At 40.6% G+C, this 23,795-nt stretch overlaps 1 long non-coding RNA gene and 6 pseudogenes across 7 annotated transcripts; 6 read left to right on the plus strand and 1 right to left on the minus strand.

Moving 5' to 3' along the window:
• Positions 1-2,416: 2,416 nt before the first annotated feature.
• Positions 2,417-3,024, plus strand: AT3G06465. Its single transcript, NR_141253.1, has 2 exons — positions 2,417-2,733; positions 2,838-3,024. It is a non-coding gene; the product is annotated as an other RNA (long non-coding RNA).
• Positions 3,025-3,794: 770 nt separating this feature from the next.
• On the plus strand, positions 3,795-4,094 carry AT3G42714 (annotated as a pseudogene; the record flags this gene model as incomplete). Its single annotated transcript has 1 exon — positions 3,795-4,094.
• A 2,959-nt stretch (positions 4,095-7,053) lies between these two features.
• Positions 7,054-9,756, plus strand: AT3G42715 (annotated as a pseudogene; the record flags this gene model as incomplete). The annotated part of the gene is made up of 1 exon: positions 7,054-9,756.
• Positions 9,757-11,132: 1,376 nt separating this feature from the next.
• On the plus strand, positions 11,133-13,057 carry AT3G42716 (annotated as a pseudogene; the record flags this gene model as incomplete). The annotated part of the gene is made up of 1 exon: positions 11,133-13,057.
• Positions 13,058-14,778: 1,721 nt separating this feature from the next.
• Positions 14,779-15,444, plus strand: AT3G42719 (annotated as a pseudogene; the record flags this gene model as incomplete). The annotated part of the gene is made up of 1 exon: positions 14,779-15,444.
• Positions 15,445-16,598: 1,154 nt separating this feature from the next.
• AT3G42726 lies at positions 16,599-16,886 on the plus strand (annotated as a pseudogene; the record flags this gene model as incomplete). Its single annotated transcript has 1 exon — positions 16,599-16,886.
• Positions 16,887-17,418: 532 nt separating this feature from the next.
• On the minus strand, positions 17,419-19,584 carry AT3G42727 (annotated as a pseudogene; the record flags this gene model as incomplete). The annotated part of the gene is made up of 1 exon: positions 17,419-19,584.
• Positions 19,585-23,795: the final 4,211 nt, after the last annotated feature.

A 23,795-nucleotide genomic window follows, 5' to 3' on the forward strand; every position in this document is an offset into this window, starting at 1 on the left:
AATTCGTAGATCAAGCATTCATTTGAACGTCTTTAGGACGCTGGAATACCTTGGGTCGAATTCCAAACTTAAATGAGCGAAATAAGCATTAGGGCCAACGATTCCAAAAGGGATCTAACCTAATCTTACCCACCTGAATAACCTAGAGATTACCCTAATCTAATCCATCCTCAAGAACCCTAATCACTACTCAAGCAATATAATCAAGATTATAAACCCAAAAATTACTCTAAACATATCAAAATGTAGATCTAAACAAGATAAAAAACTTTACTCAAAGAACTAAATGCAAAAACGAAATAGATTAAGAGTAATTAAGGTTTCAAGATTCTAAAACACAAAGAAAAACTACAGAATAAAAGCTTGGTCTTTTGGACAAACCCCAAGAGACCTATTTATAGTAAAACCTCAAAAACCCTAGATTCACTAGAAGACAAGAGACTTGAGGCGGTTTAGATGGATGCTCGATCTAGGGGATCGAGTAAAGAGGGTGCTGCAAAGTCTGCGCCTTTGCCTCCATGCTTCGAGTGATCAATTGGTCGAGTAGTTGCTTCTTCCTCTCTGCTTCTTATGCTCAGCTATCTGGTTGAGTGGGGAAATGAGGAGGATCCGAAGGCGCTTTGAACGATCAACAAGTCTTGTAGAATCCGTTGCCCGTGATCGAGTACTTGGTCGAGTAGAGGATCGAGTAGTGTTTGCTGCTTCCTCTATAGCTGCCTGGATCGAGTGAATGGTAGAATAAATTGCCCTGCTGCTTCTGTAACACCCCCGAACCGTTCTAGAACTAAGAACGAATCCGGAAGCGTTAATTAAGACGTATGTAGACGATCCAACCGAGTTCCCGGAACTTATCCAGTACTAAGGTCAGTTCATCTGCGAACTTCGTTCCTCTCGAACATGGCCTAAGGCTTTTCAACCTGTTCTGCATTCGCGAGTTGTGTTAGTACAGAGAAGACTAATATCAGAAATCACAAGGCTTTTTAACAAAACTCATTTTATTAATCTTAAAATACCTCAAAATACATTTGTATTCGGCTCTCCAAGGCCTAATACCCAAATCGAGTCATACAATATATATTCAAAAATATATCTTTACAAGGCAACGAACTCTACATCGGCTTCCTTACGTCCGTGCTCCCCTCTAAGGTTTCTCACTATGGTTACCTGCGAAATAGAGTGAGGGATGAGCGCTCAGTGAGTCCAGGCTCCCCTAAACATGCAATATTCCCCCACACAAAACCTTAGAATAACAATCAAATGCATGCAATCAACAAACAATCATGCATCAAATAATCAATGCAACATTCAAGTATACTCGATTGAGTATACTCGACAGGAAATCAACCAATTACACTTGGAAAAGTGTAATGAACACAATCAAAAGCATGCATGCATAACTATACTATCCGAGCTTATGCAGCGGAACTACTCAGACTACTCTAAAGGCCTTTGTCTCAACAGCGATCCTGATTTCCCACAAGGCAATGTCTCCGATCCTTAGCCACAAAGGCTGGAAGGATCACATTCCTTTCCTCTTACCGTCTACAAGGGACCAACTCCCTTACCCTTACGGTATAATTTGTACTACCCCGTCGGGCAGCCTTGGGTTGATAGCGAGCCAATCCGAGCCGTTGGGACAATCACGACATCGCTTCAAAACTAGTCATAAAAATGACTAATCACGTTTACTTACTACGAGCCTATTGAATCTCTATAACACTCGTAACAAGATCTACCTCACAACCTAACCTCTCAATTACTACCTAGCATGCAAAGCTAATTACAAACAAGTTAACCAAGCAAATGCGAGATTAACAAACAACTATCAAACAATCAAACAACAATCAATCAATGATAACTAACAAGCAATCAATCAATACTACTCTATCATGTCAATAACTAACCACTTATTGACTACCCGACTAACTAACAAGCAATCAATCGTTGCGAGGTCATCTAGAGCATAACGTTGCGAGGTCATCTAGAGCATAACGTTAACACTAACGTCTAGCCAACCTCACATCTAACGCCTAGAAATGAAACGATTATAACTTTCCGGCATCCCCTGGATAACCTTGCAATCATAACCTTTACCAAAATAGTTTAGCATTTGCTCCACACGGACAAAATGCAACCTCCTAGGCGTCTCTCACAACATTGTATAACTACTTAATCAAGTAGTTAAAACTAAAAGCAATCCTTCATAGATCTATTCCTATATTCTACACTTAGCTAATAGAACCAATCTAAATGCTAAACTATGCAACCTAATCAATCAACAATTCTAGATCTATGAACGGAAAGTAAACAAACAACAATCAATCTGGTTCACACGAGTTCTATGAACTACATATAACACATGCAACACACATAACCTAGACTCACCTTGGCTTGGATGAACAGGAAAATTCTACCCTTGACCGCCTATATCTCGATCCGACTTAAGCTTTTTCCAATGCGTACTAACGATGGATCTAAGCCGCAGACCGAAAATAAAACTTAGAAAAATATTCTAAAAAGAATAAAAGAGTAAGGGCGGAACTACTTACCTATTACCCGAGTAACTCGACTCTCGACTACCTGACCAATGCTCCCGACGACCACGACTTCTCCGAGAAGCTTCACGACCTAACTAGTCTAAATGTGATTTTTTCGTGGTTTAGAGAGCAAATGGCGAGATGGGCTATTTATACGGGTGGGAAAACATGGGGAGCAAGCAACGGAAGCACGAGGTGGTGGATTAACATTATTCAAAACCTTATCCTTATCTGATTTCAAGCTTATCCTTCTCTAAACTCATCTCTATCCACTCGTGATCCTATCCTTATCCGAAGCGTGTGCCAACACACGCACAACACACGCCAAGCTTGTGACAGAGCTACTTCCACCACAAGCACCTCCATGACATGGCCGCAAAATCCCGCAAACACCTATACAGCCAAATCGGAACCATACAAGTTTATGATTAATTTTACGACCAAAATTCAAGTAAGGTGACATGTCCTCGGCCACTTACTCTATTGAACCGCTCCTATAAACCTTGATAATTTTTCATACGACTCCGCTTAATCACCACTAGCTTTTTTCGGTTCAAAAATATTTTCTCGGCAAAATCTAGTTTTCTCCGATAAAAAACTTGTCTTCAGCACTTCCTTTATTTTTCTTCGGCAGCCTTGATCTTTTCCTCGACCAAATTCCTAAAATAAATTTTCTTATTAAAATCTTGATTTCTATCGTTAATGGTTTGATCGGGTCCTTTGATCAAACGAGCGATAACTTCCTCGATAGCATTTCGACCAAATTGCCATCATTTCTTAATAATTGTTCGATCATGTCCTCTGGATAGAACTACCAATGTCCTTTATAGCCTAACTGCCCAATGCCGGTAATACCCGATCCTTAACTTTTTGACTCTTAGCGAGAGCCGATAAATCTCAACTCACTCGCGATTGCTCTTGAACTCATTCGATAAGCCTCCTTTGATCTATGATCACTTTGGGTAATGCTAGTTTACCCATTACTCCATCAAATTGTTTCTTTACAATTTTTTTTTGAAAGTCACGGTCGAACTTCTATGTTCGCGACCTTCTGTCCGATAGCTAGTCATCGTCAGGGGTATTACAGCTTCCCTCCTGGTTTGATAGAGTAGAGGGTCGATTAATTTCCTTGTATCCTCCTTCTGCACCTGAAAACACACCAAAACATGCAATATGATCCTAAATGCCTAAGTGTGCAAAATAAGCTAAATGTGGTGCAAAATGATATGAAACAATGAGTGAACACTAAGCTAAATGATGATAAATACATGAGTAAAATGAGTAAAATACAGTGTTATCATTTATCTTCCTAGACCAATATTTTCTCATGGTCAACTATATGTTGCCTTATCAAGAGTCACTTCTAAAAGAGGTTTGAAAGTTCTTATTGTGGACAAAAAAGGAAAACCTCAGAGTCAAACAATGAATGTGGTTTTCAAAGAGATCTTTCAGAACCTAAGGAGTTAGGATCGTTTTAGCTTCATTCCTTCTGTTGTTGTTAAGATGATTCTAGTGTTGTTTAAAACAACAATGTTCTCTATTTTCATTTTACAATAATTTGTTTCTTACATATTTTAATATTCTTTCAATAATAGTTCAGAATGCAATATAATAGTTGAATTAGTTAGGTTTCTAGTTAGGTTTCTTATCATATTCATTGTAATACTTTAGAATCCAACAGCTAAAGTCAATTAGTGTAAGTAAGCAAATTTTATTTCTAGACAAATCCTTAACCATTAACGACAGAAAGAAGAACGCTTAGTTCCATTACAACTAAGATATAGAGAAACAACAACTTTAAATTGTGTCTACAATGGAACTTAGATATGTGAAACTAACCTTATTGATATAGTAAATCATTTGTGTGTCGTCCATTAGCGAAATGTAACTCTACTGGGTTCAATCATTATCTCTTCTCTTCAGATCTCTTGTACCAGATTCAGAACAGAAACCAATTCATCAACTCAATTGTTTTATACAACTCATATATGAAATCATAAAAAAACAATTTCTCACAAAATTGACTTTAGGAGATTATGTGTAATAATTACAGATGCTAAATCAAAACTTATTGAATCAGTTCATTGGTTTAACTCTGTCCTAGAAGAGTAGAAACAAATAAGAAACATACCAAGAATGAATCTTCTAAAACAACAAAATCAAGATATTGGTCCAGAGTTTCAAGGTCGTCAGGTGCAAAATCTCGCTAAAGCGATTGAAGATAACCAGTCTACATCAAACAAGTAAATTGAATAGGACTAAACCAAAGAGATTTAGAGAAAAAAACTCATAGAAATGCCAATTTGGTTTTAACCCAATAACGTTGGCAAATTTGTCAGAAATTAGGTCTCTCAAAACATCTTGGAGCTATAAATTATCAAACTTTAACAAATCCATCTCTAAGAATCTAAATTCTAAGAAACGGAATGAAAAACAAATAAAACATAACCAAATCGATTGTTTCAAAAAACAGAAAAGACCAGAGCTTGGCTAAGAACAGGGAAATTCCTAATGGTTTTGTAGTAATCAGCAATGAAATAAACCATTAGATGTTCGTATTCTGATAAGTGTGTATTTTACATGTTTTAAGCATCCATTTGTCATCACTTTAGCATCATATCACCACTATGTTATACCATTTCTCATCATTTGTCATCACTTTGCATGTTTAGGATAGTTTTGCATGCATGTTGCATATTTGTGTTATTTTCAAGTGATTTGGAGCTGTAGACGACATCATTGGAAGAAGTGGACTTGATCATATCAATATACTCGACCCCGAGGTCGAGTACCTCCATCTTGGACTTTCTGAAGGACTCGGTCACGGCCTCCGTACAACATCACTCGACCGCAACACTCTGGATCACCACTCGACCCCCTGGTCGAGTAGATGGCATCACCTCTTCTCACCACCACTCGACCCCCTGGTCGAGTAGACGACCTCATCACTTCACATCACCACTCGACCCCCTGGTCGAGTACCACCATCACCTTCACTCGATCACTTACTCGATTACATGGTCGAGTCCTATCATAATCGCACACTCGACCAATCACTCTACCACCAAGTTGAGTACCACCATCATCCACCACTCGACATCATACTCGACTGCCAGCTTCAGAGTCTTCTCCTTTCCGCACTCAACCAGACACTCAAGAACAAGGAAGAGAAGAAGACTCCAGCTTATCACTCGACCAATCACTCGACCACCTGGGTCGAGTGCCTATCTTAAATCCGTCCCAATACTGTGTCGTTTTGAGTATTAGGGTTTCAGAATATTTTAAGTAGCTTGTACTTTATATTTTTCGAGACAAGTTTTATTCCGATGACACTGTGTGTTCTTAACATTTTGTAATTCGGATTTCTCTTAATCTATTCAGTATTTGCTTTTCATTTCGTTTACTAAGTTGTTCATCCTGTTATCATCTTGCCATTACTCTGTTGCTATCATGTTTTCATTCTTATCTTCGTTTATGCTCTCTGCAATGATGTCTGAGTAGTGACTAGGTTTCTGAGGATGGGTTAGAGTAGTTTAGAATTCTCAGTATGCTAGGTGGTTGAGTTTGATTTATCGATCCCTTCTAGATTCGTTGTTCTTAATGCCTATTGGTTTCTGAACAACTGGAATTTGAGCCTAGACATTTCCGCATCCAAAAGGTGTTCGATGAAATGTCTGAACCACTAATTCCAGAGATTCGTGGCTCTGTACCAAGGTATTGGTTACAGGGAGCGTTTCGGCTTTAACTTGTTGATTCGTAATGCCTATTAGGTTAGCTCTCGTCAATGGTGATTGATTCTGGGACTGGTTTAACTTGAGGGTCTCTATTGTTTTGGCACTTAGATTTGAATATCGAACTTGTTGTCTAGGGATAATTTATTGAGCATGTCAATCACTTGAAAACTAAGGAAACAAAATTACTCAATTACCCCATCCTCGAGAATTTCTCATCTAATTGATTTCTTGTTTACTTTGCTATTGTTTACTGCATCTTGTTACCTCTTGCTTAGTTTTACAACTTTTGCATGTTACTCGACCTGATACTCGACCACCCGGTTGTCTGGTAAGAGACTGTGCACTCGAGTATCCCTGTTACATTTTCTGTCTGTTACTCGTCCATTCACTCGACCACGCCCAGTACCTGGCAACGAGCTGTGTTGGTCGAGTGTTTTACTGTTTTTTTTTGAATTTCTGTTTCCTGCATGTTCACTTAGGACTACTAGAAACCCCAAAACCTGTTATTGTTTGGCTTGACTCTATGAACTCATATTGCATCTTGATTGCTAGCATCACACCCATTTGGATTGACAACATAAAATACTACAACGACATGATTGGTGTTTTAGGATAATTGACTAAAAACCTAATATCAATTTAACGTCGTTGCCTATTGGGTGTTTGTTTGTTACATTTAAGACTTCAGACTTGCTTAGATCAAGTTCTTTTTCACTTTTCATTTTTGGTACTAACTATGTGTTTTTCTTGTTGTCTTCTTGATCCAGGTACACCTCTGCTGTATGCAAACTCGATCAACCGCCAACTAGAAACTCCTTTTCGACGATAACATCGACCGCATAGCTCGCGAAATAAGAGAAAGGAGAAATACAGTCAACCTTGTACCTCAGCAAACACTCGAAATGACTGACGAACCAAATCAACAGAGTGGACCCGCAAACATTGGTGCTGGAGATGCACCACATGATCATCGTCAGAGGAAAGGAATTGCACCTCCTGCTATCCAGAACAACAACTTCGAGATTAAGAGTGGTCTCATCTCGATGATTCTGGGGAACAAGTTCCATGGTCTGCCTATGGAAGATCCACTCGACCACTTGGATGAATTTGATAGGCTCTGCAACCTAACAAAAATCAATGCTGTCAGTGAAGACGGATTCAAGCTCCGGTTGTTTCCATTTTCCTTGGGCGACAAAGCACACATCTGGGAAAAGAATCTGCCCCATGACTCAATCACCACCTGGGATGATTACAAGAAGGCTTTTCTAGCAAAGTTCTTCTCCAATGCCAGAACTGCAAGACTCAGAAATGAGATCTCTGATTTTTCACATAAGACTGGTGAAAGCTTCTGTGAAGCATGGGAGCGTTTCAAGGGTTACACCAACCAATGCCCTCATCATGGCTTCAAGAAAGCCACTCTGCTCAGCACTTTATACAGAGGTGTTCTACCAGGCATAAGAATGCTTTTGGATACCACCAGCAATGGGAATTTCGAGAATAAAGATGTCAAAGAAGGCAGGGAATTGGTTGAAAACTTAGTTCAGTCAGATTACAATGAGGACTGCGATAGGACCATTAGAGGAACAATCGACTCTAATGACAAACACATGAAGGAGATCAAAGCTCTGAATGACAAGCTGGATAAGATTCTTCTTAGCCAGCAGAAGCATGTGCACTTCCTTGTTGATGACAAGCAGTATCAGGTCCAAGATGGGGAGGGAAACCAGTTAGAAGAAGTTAGCTACATCAACAATCAAGGTGGCTACAAAGGATACAACAACTTCAAGACTAACAACCCTAACGTCTCTTACCGCAGCACCAACGTTGCTAATCCTCAGGATCAAGTGTATCCTCCACAACAACAGCAGGTTCAGAACAAACCTTTTGTCCCCTACAACCAAAGTTTTGTTCCAAAGTAGCAATTTCAGGGTAACGACCAGCAGCAACCACCACCTGGGTTTGCACCTCAGCAACACCAAGGTCCTGCTGCTCTTGACGTTGATATGAAACAAATGGTACAACAGCTGCTACAAGGACAAGCATCTAGCTCTATGGAAATTGCGAAGAAGATATCCCAATTGCACCATAAGCTAGACTGTAGCTACAATGACCAGAATGCAAAAGTGGAGGCTTGGAAGGACAATCCGCATCTACCTCTCCTCCCAAAGTTATAGGACTTCCTGGGAAGTCAATACAGAATCCAAAGGCGTATACAACAGCTCACGCCATCACTATTTGCCATGATCGAGAGCTGACAACTCCACTTGTTCCTAACTTAATCACTGGGGACAGCGATGTTCAAGAAAGAGAGGCTTCTACTCAGATTGAGGTCTCTATTGTTGAATTCAATCAGTCTGGTGGATCTCGCCATCTTATTCAATCCACCTCAGAAGAGAAAGCAGCCATAATCGAGAGAATGGTAAAACGATTCAAACCTACTCCATTACCCTCACGTGCTCTTCCATGGAAATTCAGGAAAGCCTAGATGGAGAGATACAAATCTGTTGCAGAGAAACAGCTTGACGAGATTGAAGCAGTGATGCCACTAATGAAAGTTCTCAACCTGATTCCTGATATTGGAAAGGATCAAAATGTATTACGATTCAGATGATTAATGTGATGCTTATCCGTCTCGAGCTGCTGATAAGAGGATTGTTCAAGAAAAATTAGAAGATCCTGGATCTTTTACTCTACCATGCTCCATTGGGGAATTGGCTTTCAGCAATTGCCTGTGCGATCTCGGAGCCTCTGTTAGTTTAATGCCACTCTCTGTGGCAAAGAGGTTGGAATTCATTCTGTACACGCTTTGTGACCTGACTTTGATCCTTGCGGATAGGTCTTCAAGAAAACCCTTTGGCATGCTAAAAGATTTACCCACATGATTAATGGAGTGGAAGTGCCTACAGACTTCATTATCCTGGATATGGAAGAAGAACATAAGGATCCTCTAATCTTGGGAAGACCTTTCTTAGCCTCAGTGGGAGCAGTGATAGATGTCAGGGAAGGGAAAATAAGTCTCAACCTTGGAAAGCACATCAAGCTGAAGTTTGACATCAACAAAACTCCACAAAGGTCAACAAAAGATGGAAAAACCTATGAGGACGATAGAGTGATCCGGGGAGAAGGATATGAGACTAAAAGAGTAAAAGAGCTTAAAAAGAGGTCTGATAAGCAAGAGAAAACTATAGAGGAGCTAGCTAACACCGTTAAGGAACTTAAGAGTAAGTTAAATCAGATGCAAAAGGAAGCTCAACCTAAAGTCGGGATTGACACTATCCAGAGAAAAAAGTTCACTTCAAGATGGTCTGAAGAGATAGATTACCCTCCAGAAGAGAAAAAAGCCTACTTTGAAGAAAAGGGAATTGAGTATTCTGTCGCACACCTCTCAAGGGAAGATGCTGAGTATGATGATGAGAACAGAGAGGACTATGCAGATCCTCACTATTACTCATTTTCTTCTTTATAAGTGTGAGGAGTCAAGCTAGAGAGTTTAAACACTGCTCACTTGGGAGGAAGTCCCATGACTATCCCTGTAAATGACTTTTTCCTTTCTTGTTATTTTTGATTTGTTTTAGTTGTGTTTGTGGTTCTCAGGAGCAAAGGAACAACGGGGAGATAGAGGGAAAATTCAAAGCTTTTACTCTACAGAGGGCCTAGAGATTGAGTACACAGTCCAATGAAGTGCTAAAATTTGAAATCTTTCTGTTGCACCTGGAGACCAACCACTCGAGTGAGGAGGTCGAGTATAGGTGTAATTTTAAAACAGAATTTCTTTAAAAAAAAATCATCATAATACTCGACCAACAGAAGCTACAAAGACTTACATAAGGTTTATCAAGTTTAGAGAGGATTGCGGGATTTCCTGAAATTTTCCCAATGAAGAAAGAGCAATGATTCAGAACAAAAAGACAACCGTGGGACCCACCACTGCACCCTATGTCTCCCACACTCCCAACCAAAAGACAAGAAATCTCTCTCATTTCTTCTCAACCAACCATACCTCACCCTTACCCTTATCATCACTCGACCTCCATCTCTTCAAATCGCCAAACTCTTCACTCATCACTCGACCTCAACAACCATTTTCTCTACCTCAGTTTTTCCGCAACCTATACTCGACTGCACCTCTCTCATCTCTCATCGTCGCTCGCTGCAATTCAAGTTATTCAAGTGCTCGACATCACACTCGACTTCATCACTCTCCAACTTCAACAATTTCACTTGACCTCTCATCACCATCTTCCTCACCGACGCTTGACCAAACCACACCATCTCTCCATCGCCTTATCACTCGACTAACTCAACGGAAAAACGAGAACGAAGATGGTCTTCATTCACTCGATCGCAATGCTCATCGCTCATCCGTTCACTTCTCTCTCTCGCAAACCATCGAGCTAGTCTCACCACCGTTAATCACTTGATCCATAGCCAAAGAAGGAAGAGAAGAGAAGTATTCGACCACGAAAACGATTTAGTCTTCAAACTCATCATCTCTTCATCACTTCCACCGCCGCTGCTCTCTTCTCAACAAAAGCTCACCACTCGAACGCTTCTTCACTTCTCACACTCGCAACCAAGAAATCATGGCCTCTACCATTACTCGACCGTCGTGAACCTCTTTGCTATCTCTCACCGAAACCACCACCATCTCTCGCTTCTCAACACTCGACCGCGTCACCAAACCGGGCAAGAAAACCAACTATGATCCAATACATCAAATTCAACAATTTCACTCGACCTGTTTCGGTTTACTCTACCCTGTTACTCGATCATTTTACTCGACCAGTTTGTGTTTTTGGTTTTGTTGGAACTAACGTATTAACGTTGCTCTTTGAGTTCCATCTGTTTACAGGAAATCAACATGAGTAACTACAGTGGTGAGTCTTCTATGGATCCAGATTATAATGTGGATGAAGCTGAATCTTCGTCCACTAGACCAGAGAAAGAGGAACATGTTTACGAAAGTTTTAGAGCACAAATGCAACGCTCAGCAGCTTGACAAGTCAGAGAAGTGCTGAAATCGGTAGAGGAAAGAGAGCGATGTTGAGTAGGTATGAGTTGATTGATTAGGACATTGAGACTGAGTATGAGTCAGAGTCATGGCGCAAGGAGACAAAGCTACTGAACAAACCCGACGAGGTTCCAGTCGAAGAGTATATCAGACTCTTTGAGCTGAAAGATTTCTAGGGAACGAGGTACCCCTGCTACGAGACTTTAACCCAGTTGGGGCTACCAGAGGACGTGCAGCACCTGTTCGAGAAGTGTCATCTGAAGACACTCATGTCCTACCCATACGCTGCCTACAAGGAGGAAACGATCGAGTTTCTGTCCACAATGCAAGTGGAGATGTATCAGGGTCTCACAAAGTATGAGTTGGAGAGTATAGGATTAGGGTTCTTGACGTTTTCGGTTGATCAACAGCGCTATCAGTTGTCGATCAACAGTTTGGAAAGACTGTTTGGCTTCCCTAGTGGAAAGGGAACCAAGCCTAAGTTTGACATGGAAGAGCTTAAGGATTTGTGGGCTACTATTGGGAACAATGTGCCGCTAAACTCTGTGCGGTCCAAAAGCAACCAAATCCGGAGTCCAGTGATTCGCTACTTTCAGCGCTCAATAGCCAATGTTCTTTACTCCAGGGAGTCTACAGGCACTGTGTCTAACACAGACATGGAGATGATAGATTTCGCACTTACAGGCATTCTCCGCCGTACAAAGCGAAAGAAGGTCCTGAGAGGCGATCTCAATGACGCGCCACCAGTAATGCTTCTATTGATCCACCTGTGTGGATACAGGAAGTGAGCGTTGACAAACGGCAAGAAGAAGGTGAGAGGAGCACTATGCATAGGTGGCGTTGTGACGCCAATTCTGGCAGCTTGTGGAGTACCGCCGAAGGAACCAAGGTTAGAACCAAGAATGATGGATTTAGATCATTTGCGTTGATGTGAGTTCTTGGAGTATGACATGGTTGGCGACTTCTACCGCTACAGGTTTGAGCATTCGTCGATCAAAATCGCCAATATTCTTCTCCCCTGCATTGAAGCTACTAGAATTCTCGAGGGAAAGAACATTGACTTCAAGCCTGCGCCTGAAGATATTTATTTCGAGGGCAGTCCGCCAACTGAGGAGATCACTCACGAGGAAGGAGTTACAACAGAGGAGGTTGATGAGACTAATGAAACAGATGAAGTGGAGTATGACACGAGCATGTATCATTTTAGTGAGCATGTACCTCCAGCGAGGGAGAGCAAGAGTTTGAGTGAATCTCACAGAAACAACAGCAAGTTGCAAAAGTGGTGCAAGAAACAAGATAAATTACTCATTAAGTGCTTCAAGGCTATCAAGTTTCTGAAGGACAAGCTAAGCTGCTCCTCTTCCACTACTGCTATTCCGTAGGGACAGATCCCTCAGGACTTACCGTCGAGGAGATATGACGAGCCTGAGCCAAGTCGGCGCAGGCCTGAGCCTAGTGAGCAAGAGGTCCCGCATGTTCCTACAAGGCATTCATCATTCGAGCCTCGTGAGTATGGGAGAAAGAGGAGGACCGTGCTCACTCGATCTAGCAGCAGGAGTAGAAGACTTCTGCAGTCTCGAAGTTTACACGACCGCGGTGCTGGCCGCAACAGAAGGAGAGAGGTCGAGTATCCTCAGAGCGGTGTTGGCCGCCACATAGCTGATGAGGTCGAGTACCCACATACTGGAGCTGATACAGAACAGGGCGACTCGTCAATGGCATGGGAGCAATCACAGGCAGCCATTGACAACCAACTCCGTTCATTCTTCGATTGAGGTAAGCGCCTCACTTCACCATTGTATTATACCATCTCCTGTTTTTATTTTGTTTCTGTGATTTGTTTTGTCCTGGGTACTCTCTTCCAAATTTGATCACACAGTGGACTGTGTGATTTCAGTTTGGGGGAGGGCTCAGAAAGTGTGTGTTGCATTGTATATACTCTTGAGTCTGCATTCATCTAATGCATAGAAAAACCAAAAAAGATTTGAAAAAATTCAGAAAATAATTTCACAAAAACAGAGTCTTCATGTAGTTGCATTACATTTAGGATCGAGTCTAGAGTGTTTTATTTAGGATTGTTGCATATGCATAGGGGATAATAATGAGATAGCCTTGTAAGCATTTTGGTTCACCGGATAAACTGAGTTCCCTCGTTGCTAGTTATCTGTTTCGTAGTCAATGAAATTGAAGTAAACCAGCACCATGCCTAGATTGCTCTATTCGATCACACTGTCATGATTTGATACCATTCCCTATCAATTTGAACCTGACTCTGATTTTCAATTATCATGTCTGCATCAATTTGAACTTATGGATACCCTAAAATACTTGGATTATCTTACTCATTTAACCACTCTTGTTAATCCAAGTAGCTGACTCTCCTTATTAGAGCAGTTAAACCCGAACCCAAACCTAAACTTTCTTTCAAGCCTTATATCACTTGTGAGTGTTTGGGAGGTCTTATTCCGATTAAGCTTGGTAGAAAGTTTTAGGTTCGTAACGACTAGATAGGACTAGATAGGAGTAGGTGGGCGCTTATATTGTGGATTGGGTTGTGTCTAAAAGAAACAAAAAAACGGTGGATTCATTGATAAGAAAAGGTCAAAGACTCTAGGTGAAGTAGGGTAAAGAAGCAGAAAAAATCTAGTAAAGATTTTGGGATTTGTAAAGAAAAGAAAAGGGTTCTTATTAGCTAATGAAGAAGGGCAAAAGCCCTTGGTTTTAAAAATTTAAAACAGGAACCTTAGTTGTTAAAGAAATCCAAATCCGCTAGATGTATCAAAGTGTTGAGAAAGCTTCTCCTAAAGTTAAGAGAAAAGAAAAAAATGATTAGAAAAAGGGTTTAAAAGACTCATGAATGCAAAGGGTAGAGTTAAGTTCTTAATTTGAGACTGGAGATGGGATTACCATTAGAGCTTCATTGGTTATACTCTGGGTAGATGGGATCTTATCTTTGTATGCATAGCTTGGGACTTACCTTTAGCATTCTACTAAAGCTTAATCAGTTTTGAGAGATCCCTGTTACTGCAGCGTATTATGTAAAGGACCATCTTTGTCTCTTGACCTATACCTTAGCCAAATGAGTTCATTGCTGATGCATTTCTTGATTCACGTTCCATAACTAATGAATGTTAAAGGGATTGGTAGATTTGAAAACATGTGTAGGTCGAGCATAAGAGTCGGATTGATTAATAACAAGGCATGGCTAATGTTTTTGAGTAGGATTCGATCATATCGTAGCTTAGAACTACCAACTTGGACATCGATTTCATCTGATTTATCTGGTGCTTTGGCTCTGAGTCCCTGCTTTTAAACCTCACCTCCAGCTTGTTCTTTATTGTTTGCTTAGCTTGTTCTTTATTGTTTGCTTGAGGGCAAGCAAAGACTAAGTTTGGGGGAGTTGGTAAGTGTGCATGTTTTGAGCATCCATTTGTCATCACTTTAGCATCATATCTCCACTGTTTTATACCATCTCTCATCATTTGTCATCACTTTGAATGTTAGGATAGTTTTGCATGCATGTTGCATATTTGTGTTGTTTTCAGGTAATTTGGAGTTGTTGACGAGCTAATTGGAAGAAGTGGACTTGATCATATCAATATACTCGACCCCTAGGTCGAGTACCGCCATCCTGGACTTTCTGAAGTACCCGGTCACGGCCTCCGCATAACATCACTCGACCGCAACACTCTGGATAACCACTCGAGTAGATGGCATCACCACTTCTCACCACTACTCGACCCCCTGGTCGAGTAGACAACCTCATCACTTCACATCACCACTAGACCCTCTGGTCGAGTACCACCATCACCTTCACTCGATCACTCACTAGATTACATGGCCGAGTCCCGTCATCATCGCACACTCGACCAATCACTCTACCACCAAGTCGAGTACCACCATCATCCACCACTCGACATCATACTCGACTCCCAGCTTCAGAGTCTTCTCCATTCCGCACTCAACCAGACACTTGAGCACAAGGAAGAGAAGAAGACTCCAGCTTACCACTTGACCAATCACTCGACCATCAGGGTCGAGTGCCGTTCTTAAATCCGTCCCAATACTGTGTCGTTTTGAATATTAGGATTTCAGAATATTTCGCTATAAGTAGCTTGTACTTTACATTTTTCGAGACAAGTTTTATTCCGCAGACATTGTGTTCTTGACATTTTTTAATCCGGATTTCTCTTAATCTATTCAGTATTTGCTTTTCATTTCGTTTACTAAGTTGTTCATCCTGTTATCATCTTGCCATTACTCTGTTGCTATCATGTTTTCATTCTTATCTTCGTTTATGCTCTCTGCAATGATGTCTGAGTAGTGACTAGGTTTCTAAGGATGGGTTAGAGTAGTTTAGAATTCTCAGTATGCTAGGTGGTTGAGTTTGATTTATAGATCCCTTCTGGATTAGTTGTTCTTAATGCCTATTGCTTTCTGATCAACTGGAATTTGAGCCTAGACATTTCCGCACCCAAAAGGTGTTCGATGAAATGTCTGAACCACTAATTCCAGAGATTTGTGGCTTTGTACCAAGGTATTGGTTACAGGGAGCGTTTTGGATTTAACTTGTTGATTCGTAATGCATGTTAGGTTAGCTCTCGTCAATGGTGATTGAGTCTGGGACTGGTTTCACTTGAGGGTCTCTGTTGCGGTCGCACTTAGATTTGGTTATCGAACTTGTTGTCTGTGGATAATTTATTGAGCATGTCAATCACCTGTAAACTAAGGAAACAAAACTACTCAATTATCCCATCCTAGGGATTTCTCATTTAATTGATTTCTTATTTACTCTGCTATTGTTTACTACATCTTGTTACCTGTTGCTTAGTTTTTGCAATTTTTGCCTGTTACTCGACCTGATACTCGACCACCCAGTTGTCTGGTAAGAGACTGTGCAGTCTAGTATCTGTTGGGGTCGGATTTCACCCAGGTAACCGAGCCGACCATGATCGATGCCTCAGAGATCACGTCGAAGAACCATCCCGAGCCGGCCTCTAAACACCTCGGAGATCACGTCGAGGAACCATCCCGAGATGACCTCGAGAACGCCTCGGAGCATCACCGCACTAGGTTTCCCCGACCCGGTCTCGAAATGCCTCGGATGCCAACCCGGAAAATCATCCCGAGGCGGGTTTCAAGATACCTCGGGATCGGGAACGCATCATTCGGCTAGCGTGATCCGAGCCGCTCAACCACGATCTGAGGGTCAGCTCAACCCGGCTCGGAAGAAACTTCGGATCGGGTCAGAAAACCTTCACCCGAAGAAAGGACTTAATCAATACAAGATCGACATACCATTTCCGAAAAGCTCGGAAAAGATATTAGAGAATCTCCAAAGAAACCCTTAGTACAATTTCTATTATGTGAATTTCGACTCTACAACTCAAGCGTCCGACAGCGAAGGTTTCAAGAACGAGATCGAGTTCTCCGAAAAGTCTTTCAAAACACCGCCGAACCGAACGCTGGGAAGCTCGGGACGAATTGGGAAGGACCATACGTAATCTCCAGGATCGTTCGACCCGGAGTATACGAACTCGCCGATTTAAACGGCAAAGCTGTTCCAAGATCCTGTAACGCAATGCACCTAAAGAAATACTACAACTACACTCAGAGTCTTCGGACGAGTTCACCCACCCCCCCCAATTAAAAAAGGGAGGAGTGGATCCGTATATTCATACTCCCATTTTTATCATCTTGTAAGTTTTTGAACTTTGGCATAAATAAAATTTCTTCACATTTTTAAACGCTTCGGCTAATACGATGAGCGACGACTCTGAGTATCCTTTACGCCTGCTCGGCTACAACGCGCTATACAAATACGAGATGAAATCTATTAGATTACCTTTGAGAAGAAACTTTCATCTTCAGAAACTCGGCTATACTTTAACACCGGTACCCCAGCTCGTTTCTAAACGCTGGTCGGGAAGTGAATCTGATCGGATCGCAACCGAGAAGTTTCACTTAAAAACCCAGTCTCTCACACTGGTCGATAAAACAGTTCGGATCTAAAGAAAGATTCTAACCAAAAAATTTCGAACTCCAAAAACTTATTGGATAAAGCCATCCAGGCACATGTTCTACAAATTATTGGATAAAGCCATCTAGGCATAAGTGCTACAACCAAACATACTAACAAAAAAAAGGGCAAGAAAAATCCCGCTTCGGGTCCCTAATCGAGCTCTTCGGACGGGCGGTACTCTCGGCAGGAAGGAGCGATCCGGATTGGTCGGTAACCCTCGCCTCGTCGGCAAGAGTCTCAACCGACCTATGACCACCCAGACTCAGAGGAGCGGGCTCGGGAGATAGAGCTTTAAGATCCTCTTTCAGCTCGGCGATAAAGCGGTTGAGGTTAGCCTCGGCGTCGGCAAAATCCTTCAACCACTCATCGACTTGATCTTTCTCTTTATCGAGAACCCCGCCTTCTTCGAGCACCTTGATTAGCTGCGTATTGGCTCGCGCCTGGGACATGTACATGAATTGGTCATTGACCTCATCAAGGAGCGACACTTTGTGCTCGGCAGCTTTCAACTTGGCGATAAAGGTTTCTGAAACCTCTCGCCTCGTCGTTTGAATGGCCCAAGCCACCTCACTATCACGAAGTCCTCTCGCCTGGGCAAACATCCGCTTGAGACGAACGATCTCAGAATCTGCCTTAAGATTCTGCTTGGCCATCTTGATGGCGTTCTCTTTGTTTATAAAGGTCGCCCGCTCAGCCTCCTCCCTTGCCAGATTCGTCGTGGTTGCTTCGGAGAGCGCTTCATTTTTCTCTCGCTCGGCGGCTTGAATCCGGGACCCCGCCTCGGCTAACTTGCTAACCGCCTCCATATTATTCCGCATAGCCGAGTCGTACGAATGCACCATTCGGTTCATCGAGGCGACAGCCTGAACAAGAAAAGGATAGGGTTACAATATTGGAACCGAAAACAAACTATGAATAATGAAACACATACCCGTAAGAATTAAGATGCCGTCTCGGCATACTTCCGTCTACACATCTCCCGAGGAGATTAGCTGAAGCAATACAATCTTCAAAGATCGGGAGCACTTTCTCCGCCTCGGCACCCGAAGTCTTCTTCTTCTTCTTCTTCTTCTTGGACGATTCGTTGTCCATCCGAACGCGTTTACCCGCCGCTTTATCGCTCAAAGGCTATAGTCTTCTTCTTCTTCTTCAACCAATCGCACTTCCGAGCCGATAACGCGTGAAAAGCCGAAATGAAATCATCTGGAATCAGCTCGAGGAACTTGAGGGTGCATTCTACAACAAAGGAAAACTATAGTTAGAAAAAGAAACTATAAAACCGCGTCGGGCACAAATAAATTGTTAGCTACACCTACCCAAAATTCTCCATCTCGTCAGAACCGACCCAAGGAGGTCTTCGTGAACAGCATCTTCGAGGGCTACAAAGAAGAAGTGATCGGTATACGGTTCATCCTTGCTCGGGAACCCATCAATAACTTTCCTACCCTTAGCAGGAGAGATGTAATACCGATCCACCTCGGATTTGGGAACCCGCCGGTTCTCAAGAAGATTTCTAAGATGAGCAAGCGTAATGTCAGTTTCAGATTCATAACTCCGAATCAAAATCTTGAGCAGATGTCTCAAGGACCGCATCGTGATCTGCGAGAGGGCGATCTGGTACGATGTCACGTACTCCAAAACCAGCCTTGGGACTGGCAACCACAAAAAACAACCGTAAAAGAATCCCTCATACAGAGTATAGAAGCCCGCGGGGGGATTGTCGGCTCGCTCAACAGGGCTCGGCACATGCAAGGTGACCTCACCAAGACCGAATCAGGCCCTCATATCCTAAAGGGACCGCTCGGTGCATAATGTTGAGCCAAGGGGATCCGGCACTATCGCCCTCTTACTCTTGTTCTTCTTCTTCTTCTCGGCTTTCTTAAAAGCCCTATGCTCGTTGAGACGCAGAATATCTTCTGTCTCGTTCGGGCCGAAATAAAGAAAGTCCTCAATCTTTATCGTCGGCATTAAGGGCTCGAGCACGTCTCGCCAGTTGGATGTCCCGGCTTCGTCAGCCATCAGGGCAAGGGGCCTCCGGACGAGAGTCGGCTCGGGATCATCGGGCAAATCCAGTTCCCGAGCAATATCGGCATTGGTATCTTCCCGAGCCGTGAAAGAGGTCATCTGCTCGGGGGCACTCGAACAAGACAGAACATCATCTTCAGAGGACGTCCAAACTGCTCTCCGTTTGTAGATGGGGGGAAGGTCATCTGGATGATTCGAGTCGCTGGAATCGGCGAGAGAGGTGCTCGGGATCGAAAAAGACTGGCTAGAACTCATACTCGGCTCGGAGATGCTCGACGAGATGAGAAACGACCAGAAAACAAGGAATTTCTAAACCGGAAAAATCAAAAATAACAAAGAAACGGCGGAGCTCACCGGAAAAAGAGAGAACAATAGAAATATCAAGATCAGAGAGAAGAAGCAAACCTTGTTTCTTTTCTTCGAAAACCTTGTTGTCTATGGATAATTTATTGAGCATGTCAATCACCTGTAAACTAAGGAAACGAAACTACTCAATTATCCCATCCTCGGGAATTTCTCATTTAATTGATTTCTTATTTACTCTGCTATTGTTTACTGCATCTTGTTACCTGTTGCTTAGTTTTTGCAATTTTTGCCTATTACTCGACCTGATACTCGACCACCCAGTTGTCTGGTAAGAGACTGTGCAGTCTAGTATCTGTTGGGGTCGGATTTCACCCAGGTAACCGAGCCGACCATGATCAATGCCTCAGAGATCACGTCGAAGAACCATCCCGAGCTGGCCTCAAAACATCTCGGAGATCACGTCGAGGAACCATCCCAAGGTGACCTTGAAAACGCCTCGGAGCATCACCGCAGAAGGTTTCCTCGACCCAGTCTCGAAATACCTCGGATGCCAACCCGGAAAATCATCCCGGGGGGGGTTTCAAGATACCTCGGGAACGCATCATTCGGCTATTGCGATCCGAGCCGCTCAACCATGATCTGAGGGTCAGCTCAACCCGGCTCGGAAGAAACTTCGGATCGGGTCAGAAAACCTTCACCCGAAGAAAGGACTTAATCAATACAAGATCGACATACCATTTCCGAAAAGCTCGAAAAAGATATTAGAGAATCTCCGAGGATATTATCGAATATAGAAGCTCCCACAATCTTCGGAAGATAAAGACAATCTCCTTCGCCGACTCTAAGATAAACAGAAATCTTCCGAGAATATCGTGAGAAGCGATCTGCCAAAGCCCTATATAAAGCACCTCTAAGGACAAACAAAAAGAGGATACGCACTAAAACGCTCTCAACTTCAGGCTATCAAAAACGCTCTGATTTTGAAGGCAAAACACTTATATTTCATATCTCTAAACACTTGTACGATCAAATCATCATTATCTCAATAATATAATCAAGAACACTGTCCGCGGTAACCAACAACTCTGTTGTTCTTTGAGAATCTCACAAAAGTCCGTTCTTTGAAGAAACCCTTAGTACAATTTCTATTGTGTGAATTTCGACTCTCACAGTATCCCTGTTACATTTTCTGTCTGTTACTCGACCTGTCACTCGACCACACCCAATGCTAGGCAACGAGCTGTGTTGGTCGAGTGTATTACTGTTTCTTCTTGAATTTCTGTTTCCTACATGTTCACTTAGGAGTGTTAGAGCATCATTATTGGTGGGTTCTTAGTGTAGTTCTTAGGTCAATTGGATGTAAAAATTAATGATTAAATTGATTTATTTGCTAAGAATAGCTCTTATATAAGAGCAAAACTAAGGGTTAAGAGCTAGACAACTGTCTATTGTTGATTGGCTAAATAATAAATATTAAAGGAGCAAAAAATCAATTCAAATTTCAATCTCATCAAATGAATTAGAAATGTCAAATAACTAAACCATTTTGTTCTTATTTTTTATATCATCTATGTTAACCTATCAACCATTTCTTTTTTAAAAAGTTATATGCCCATAAGGCATTGAAAACAAGATTTTGGTTAGTCTTTATGAATGATAAGCCTTTCAATTTGTTATATCATCTATGTTAAACTATTAAAATTTTTGTGTTTTGTAATGTCATGTATGTATATAAGTTATAATAATTATTAAGTTTTTTAAAATTAAAATGTTTTTATTTTTAAATAAATTTTTTTCTTCTTAAGAACTTCAAGCTAAGATCCCACCATTGCATATTACTAAAATTTCAATCTCTTAACTAAACTCTTAACAACAAAATTTTCAAAATCAATAATGATGGTCTTAGAAACCCCAAAACCTGTTATTTCTTGGCTTGACTCTTTGAACTCTTATTGCATCTTGATTGCTAGCATCACACCCATATGGATTAACAACCTAAAATACTACAACGAAATGATTGGTGTTTTAGCATAATTGACTAAAAACCTATTATCATATTCTATCAATCGATTTGAGTCCATGAGCTTCAATACCTTCCCTCTTCCATTTCCCGTGAAGAGAGAAAAAATAAACACTTCAATTGAAAATTGAACAGATTTTAGAATCTCTTAGATTCTTCAGCGATTTACCTTTTCCCCAGAGAATTGCCATGAGAAGGAGAAGAAGATTAGCCATTATCGGATTCATGATTTCATCCGATCTTTGTTTAGAGGATTGGAATTGTCGTTCATGTAACTTTCTGTTTTTTTTTTTTTTTTGTCTCTTTAGACATTGTCACAAAACAAAGATCAACAATGAAATAATTTATTTGCTTTATTTATCTCCGCTTTAAAGACATATATTATAAATAACATAGATGTTATGGTCTTTGTTTTGTGCCAAAAAAATGTATAACCTATCAAAACCACTTAATCATAAATAGAATTACACCACCTTTGTGAATCTTACATTTTAGTAAATTCTTTACTTACATTAAATTGGAAAAAAACACCAAAAAACCCAAACTATTTTTTATTTTGAAGTTTTATACCTAAGACTTTTTTGTTTGGATTAGAATACCTCACTTATATATTGTTGGTTTAAAAATATATCATCTATAAATTGTTGGTAGATTCGAATCAACAACTTAACAGCCGTAACGGACGTTACAAAATTGTTGGATGGCGTTAATTTATCTTTGCGTATTTGAATAAATATATATTACACTTTTATTACTTTAGTCTACTGGTAACAAGTCGATATTTGTACCACAACATACCTGGGTTCGAATCCTCAACTTTTTTTTTTTTTTTTTCCCTCTTCCTCCTTCTTGCCTCCTTCACAAAAACCCTAGGGAGCATCGCCGTCGACGCCGGTTTGAGCTTGAGATTCGAAGGACATAGCTTTTTATTTTTGTTATTGAAGGACATAATTTCATCATCGTCTTTTCCAATGAACCTCTAATTCTTAAAAATGATTTTAAAGGAAACGTGAACCAGTGGTGGGATCTCTGGGAATTGATCCAATTTTAACTTGTTAATCTAGAGAGTAGTTTAATTAATGGGTGAATTAGGGAAGTCCCGCAGTCATGCGGACATCGATGACGAAATTTGCGTGAAAGAGTTATGAGGAAGAAAAAGGAGGACGAGAGACGGCGAGAGGACAGAAAGAGAAAAAGAAAAAAAAAGGAAAAACAGGAGGAACGTCCATGGTTCGAACCTGAGTTATGTGGGTTTCAAAACAGACATTTACCACTAGACTAAGGTAATTATGATATTTTGTAAATGTAAATGTGTAATATATATCTACTTAAATACGCAAACTTAAATTTTATTTTCGTTAAATAATTCCGTAACGTCCGTTACGTCGCGGATTCGAATTTACCAACAATTTATAGATGATGTATTTTTAGACCAACAATATATAAGTGAGGTATTTTTATTCCAACCAAAAAGTATTGGGTATTAAACGTCCAAATAAAAAATAATTCAGTTTTTTTTCGGGGTTTTCCCCCATTAAAATTACATACACATTACTAATATTTAAACACATTAAAATGCATTCCTCTTATTATAAATACCAACCAAACAATAAAAAATTCCAATAATTATTTATAAGAGTTTAATAGAAAAAATATATTTTATAATTTTACAATATCAAATATAATCAAATATTTAGTAAAAAAATATATAACCCCATTGTCCACGGTAAACCGCGGGTTAAATCCTACTATATAGTTAAATTGTATAGCAAAATAGAATGTGATGATTAGAATTTTGATTTTTAGAAAATTACTAAACAAAATACAGAAAAAATGTGCTGACTACTATTTTAAATTTAAATATCATCAAAAAGTTATAGTTAAAGTTATTAAGTGTATAGCAAAATGAAAATTGTAAGATTAAAATTCAATTTAAAAAAATTTACTAAATTATATATTTAAGAAATAGAGATTATCATTTACTATTTAGAATTTAAATATCATTGATAAAATTTATAATTGTTTTTTTAAACCCGCATATCTAGGCGGGCCTAACATAGTATATATATATACCACAACTAAAACATATTATTAAAGTTTGTTTTGTGTTGTTAAAAAAAAGAGTATTAAACTTTTTCTT

The sequence above is a fragment of the Arabidopsis thaliana genome, chromosome 3 (assembly GCF_000001735.4).
Source record: "Arabidopsis thaliana chromosome 3, partial sequence".
NCBI classification, from domain to species: domain Eukaryota; kingdom Viridiplantae; phylum Streptophyta; class Magnoliopsida; order Brassicales; family Brassicaceae; genus Arabidopsis; species Arabidopsis thaliana.